The sequence below is a fragment of the Corvus brachyrhynchos genome, unplaced genomic scaffold (assembly GCF_000691975.1).
Source record: "Corvus brachyrhynchos isolate BGI_N302 unplaced genomic scaffold, ASM69197v1 scaffold140, whole genome shotgun sequence".
In the NCBI taxonomy this organism is placed as follows: Eukaryota; Metazoa; Chordata; class Aves; order Passeriformes; family Corvidae; genus Corvus; species Corvus brachyrhynchos.
Window position 1 is genome coordinate 1,058,333 of NW_008235809.1, and position 5,266 is coordinate 1,063,598.

At 49.4% G+C, this 5,266-nt stretch overlaps 1 long non-coding RNA gene across 1 annotated transcript; it reads left to right on the plus strand.

The window, feature by feature from the left end:
• Positions 1-13: 13 nt before the first annotated feature.
• Positions 14-2,138, plus strand: LOC108444961. Its single transcript, XR_001859684.1, has 2 exons — positions 14-248; positions 1,336-2,138. It is a non-coding gene; the product is annotated as an uncharacterized LOC108444961 (long non-coding RNA).
• The last annotated feature ends 3,128 nt before the right edge of the window (positions 2,139-5,266 follow it).

Here is a 5,266-nt window from a genome sequence, read left to right on the forward strand (position 1 = left end):
TTTTCCCTGCCCAGAGGCAGGGGAGACGAGGCTTCCACAACTAGCACTTGGTTTCTTAGCTCCTGGGTCATGGGTTTTATTTGGTGGTCTTGGGACCAGGACTGTATTCCTTGGAGTATTCCTTGCCAGTCTGTGCTCCCTGCCTAATGCTGTTTCTGTGCCTCTCACCACAGTTCACTTCCATTTCCATGAACATGGCGAGACAGAGGAGGTCATTCCACTGAGGATGTACAGCCTGAGCAAACACGGTAAGAGGAAGCAGTACACAGAAGGGAAAACAGCAATTGCAGCTTCCTGGGAAATGGAGGAGCAAAGCAACTCTTCCCTTCATGTCCCACCTGTAGCATCTCTTGGCCACAAGCTATGTAGAAATAGAGCAGGAAAAACAGAGCAGCACCCAGCTTCCATCCCAGGACTATAAGGAAACCAGGAAAACTGGGCAAAATCAGCCTAAATTTGGGTTCCCAGCAGCTGTGGTGCCCAGAGTGCTTGCAGTACAATGGCCAGGCTGCTGGAGGGAGCTCACAGTTTGTTGGAGGCCTGGGGCTGGAAGGACAAGGACTATCAGAATGCATGCCACACTAGTCAGCTGCAGTGGCTTCTTGGGGTGGAGAGAGGTGCTGGGAGGGGAGCCCTGCGGCTTGGCAGAGGCAGCCAGCTGAAGGCCAAGCTTGAAACGTATGAAATGGCAGCAACTTTGTTGCTCTAAAGAGGACTGTCAATAAAGTCTCAGCAGTGGGAACAAAGCTAGAGACTGAGACTGTGGTACACTGGGTGGGTGACGGGAGTCTGGAGTGGGCCAGAAGAGGCCTTTTGACAGACTCTGCATTATCTGAAGTATCAGGTGGGTGTGCAGCTCCCCTGTCCCACTCAGATGAAGGCAGGTGGGAGCTGTAGTGGTGCTGTTGTACACCTCTGGAAGAATCTGGGTAGGAGTGGAGAGGGATTAGAAGACCATGCTTTCGGCTGCTGACCCACTGCAGGGCTTCCAGCCACGCAACCAAGTTTCCTGTGTAGTGCTGCTCCCATGTTGGAATTCATGCTGGAGCAAAGCTTTTTAGCTGGAGCCTGTCTTGTCTTTCTCTTCATAGCTGAGAAAGACAGGATCTCTTCGATAGCTGAGAAAATCCTCTCCCTGAAGTGTTGGGCTTAATTGCTTCATTCTTGTATGTACCATTCATTGACATACCCAGGGGATGCTCCCAGTGTCTGAGGTTAGGCAGATGAAAGATAAAACACAAGGATCTGCATAGAAAACTGCAAACTTGTACTGGGATAGCTAAATGAAACCCTTTTATGTCCTCCTATGAGTTGTGTTTCTTGACTGTCTTGCAGGTCCAAATGGGTCAGACCTGTCCTCTTCCAGTGCTGTTGGGCCTCGCCTAATAGTCAACACATCCAGACATACAGCAGCCTTTTCCCTTTTCTTTTTTTTTTTTTTTACCTATTTTTTTCTGTGCTGCAACCAGCTGGCCCTGTGCTTTTAGACAAGGCTGATGCAGAAGTTAAGTTTCCTGAGCACTGAGGAACTGTGACTGCAGTATCTGGACTAGTCTGATCCTGGCAGAGGGGAAAGCATGGGAACAGTCACACTGCACAGACCCACAGTGCGTGACAGTCTGTGTGTCAGTTCTTCCGTGTTCCTGGAGACTCCTCACCTGGCACTGTGAAGTCACAAACTGGGTATCTCCCAGCAGCCTGTTCTGTCACAAATACCTGATTACCTACCTCTTTCTCTTTAAATACTCTCTGTTTGGGTCCTGTGTATCTGCTGCTCTGGGAGCCAAGGGAAGATGGGCTTGGGCAGTAAAAAATAAAACTGAGGTGTCCTTTTTGTTGAGTGCAGGAGCACTTGAACAGAAACTGACACAAGGTCAAAAAGATCTTTTTGTAGAGGGGATTCACTGCCCTTGCATCAGTGTGCTGGCACACTGCTCCACAGTCCTTAACCAGAGTTAAAGTCAGGGAATCATTGCTGAAACCCTCTCACTCATCCTGGCTGGAATCTCTACAAGTCCAGGCTGGACACCATACTGCTTTACACTGAGGGTGGGTAGAGAGCATGGAATGTAAAGGGCCATACTACTTGTACTGTTTTCCCTACCTTTTAAAATAAATCTCTTATTTTTTTCCTCTAAGGAGAAGCTCACCATTTCCTTTGTTGCTGTTACCTGCAATCAGTTCAGCCACAGATTGCAAATGAAAGAGAGCAGCTAACACCTCTGAGGGTAGGCATGGGATCATATGAAGTGTCTCAGTGGAGAAGCTGAAGGCTGTTGCGGCACTAAGCCTGGCATAAAACTGCTGCCTGTAACAGCCACTCCTCCTGTACTTAGGCCTGAAGTGCTTCTGGAGTACCCCTTACCCCACCTATAAAACTCTTCTCCCATGCCAGCCTCATCTCCATGTGGCTCTGTTTCCCTGGCTCTGCTCTGAAAGACAGCCAAGCTGCCCACCCTGCCTGCTCCATCCTTGGGAGGCACAAGCACAGCTGAGTCCAGGCTGGTGGTGTTATCAGTATGATACAGGGTGTGAGTTGCAGTGTCTCAGCACTGCTTTTAGTCATGGGGCTATTTCACTGCTCTGTTGCTGAGCTCTGCTGGATCGCAAGGCAGCACTGCTGGCTGCAACACAGGGAAGCAGTCTGGCTCTCCCCAACACTGCCTTGCAGCGTTAACACAGCTTTTCCTCATGTTTTTGGCAGCTGGTTTGAAGCTGTTCAGGAGAGAACCAGTCCAGGCAGTCAAAGGCTGCTGTTGGCAGATTCTTCCTGGCTGAGCCCAGGGGTGTTTTGCTGGGCAGCCTTGGCCTCTTTTCCAGTGTTCTCCTTACTTTCCTCCACCACTGGGCTGCTGGGAAGCTTGCCTTCTGGGTAGCACATAGAACCACTTCGTGGTCAAAACATTTCTAGGAACTCATGCTCAGAGCTGAGACATGTATGAGAAATGCATGTCAGTAATGAGGTCCCTCAGTAACTCTTTCCTAGTTCCTGTGCCAAAGAACGTGGTGCAAGCCCAGGGCTAAGACCCATCTGCAGAACAGCTCCTGTAGCCTGGCAGGGATCATGCTGAACTGAGGAGGGTGGAACCAAGAGTGCCTCAAGTACCTCCTGGGTGCTGCTGCAGGCAGAGCTCACAAGTGACACAGAGGAATGACATGAGGAGAGGGTCAGGACAATTCCCTGCATGGCACATCTGGCAAGCTTTCCCAAACTAGAGCAGATCAATCCCAGATTTCTTTTGCCTCTATTGCAATGGGTGGGAAGTTGAATCACAGTGTGTGCAGCCAGGAGCCTGGCACAGAGCCAGGCAGCACACCTGTGCTGGCAGGTCAAGTTTCTTTCACATCTGTTATTTCTGCTTTTTCTGTGGCAAGGCAGGAGGGAACCAAGTGAAGAGAGGGTGAGAAGCTGCTAGTCAGAGGAGGTTATGCAGCACAGGAGGCACTGGCATAATTTCTGCAGGGGTCTGGTTTGCAGAGTTATTAGCAAACAGTCTGTGCCCTGCCTACATGCAAAGTCTAGCCAAGCATCTGGAGAGCAGTGTGGCTGGTGTTGGGCTGTCATGGACACAAACATGTGCCAGCAGTTGGGAAAAACTGAGGGAAGAGCTGAGAATACAATAGGCTGCTGAAGAATAACAGGCACATTTGGTATCTCTAGTGTGGTCTTTGCCTGTGTGCCCCCAGCTCATGGCCAAAGTCAGCTCTGTGTGGAAGCTAAGAATTTATTTAATCTTCTCGCTGAAGATGACCTGTCCTGTGAAGACAAGCTATGAGAGTCAGGATTGTTCTACCTGGAAAAGAGGAGGGTCTGGGGAGACTTTATAGCATCTTCCAGTACCTAAAGGGGCTACAAGAGAGCTGGAGAGGGACATTTTATGAGGGGCTGTAGTGGTCAGATAAGGGGCAATGCCTTCAAACTGACAGAGGGCAGGTTTAGATCAGATATCAGGAAGAAATTGTTTGGTGTGAAGGAGGTTGAAGCTCTGGAACAGGTTTCCCAGAGAGGCTATCCATGCCCTATCCCTGAAAGTGTTCAAGGCCAGACCAGATGGGCAACCTGCTCTAGTTGGAAGTGTCCCAGCCCATGGCTGGGAGTTGGAATGAGATGATCTTTAAGGTCCCTTCCAACCCAAGAGTTTCTGTGATTCTGTGATCCAATTATCCGTTGAAGAGGAGCAGGTACATGGGCAGTCCTACCTCATTTCCTACAGCAGCATCTTACCTTGTGGCACTCAGAAAATCATGTCTCAGAAAAAAGCGAAGAAGAAATCATGTAAGCCAAAGTGGGAAGACCTTTAATGATACATCACGCTATATTTCAGCTGGTGTATGATGAACTGTATGGGATGAGGATGCCCTCACAGAGGGCAAGTGCCAGCCTCTGTTGGACTGAGTGAGCAGGGGCAGCACTCAGAAGGGGGTCAGGCAGCCTGCAGATCCCCTGAGCACTGCATTTCACACCCTATGGGACTTAAGGTGAGCTCTGAGAGGAAGCATAGGAATAGAAACACAGGCATGGGGAGCTGGGCAGGGCCAGCACACAGGAAGGTGGGAAGAGCAGCAAGAAGGATTTGCAATCCACAAGAGTGAGAACTGGAAGTGCTCCTCTGGCTCTGAAGGCTTGGGAGGAAATTTATATCATAATTTGGGCCTTAATAGTCATCTCCCTACACTCCATCTCTGCAACTGCTGCTTCATATCATCCTTTAGAGAGCTTCCCTAACCTGCTTCCTTGTTTTTGCAGGAGGGTTTTGTGCCCCTCTCTAACCTCCCTCTGTCCTTTGCATTTGAATGATCTTGGCTGCAGACATTTTAGCCAGTCACTTTAGGACTAAGATCTACTCCAGGTTAGTCTTGTTCTGTCCAAACTAAAACTCTGTCTTGCCTCTGGCCCTTGAGGTATCTGACCAGCAACTCCCCATCAGGCTGGCTGAAACACAAATTTTCACTCTCTTTCCATTCTCAACCTTTCTTGTTCTCCTTTTTCCCAGTTCTGTTTTTCCACCTCCTCTCCTCGGTCTGACCATCATCTCTGGCATACACTTGAGTTTTAGGAATGCAAACCTGTAACCCAAGTGCCAGTATGGCACTTACACTCTTTTCACAAAACTGGCAGCCTTCACATTGTTTGCTTTCTTCCTGGGCAACTTTATAGTGTATGATGACATGTTTCCTTCCCCAAATGTGCCTTAAAGATCGATTTGGCCCTCAGCCCAGACAAGGGCTATTCCACGCTACCCTTAGGCTCACTCCAGCCTGTGTC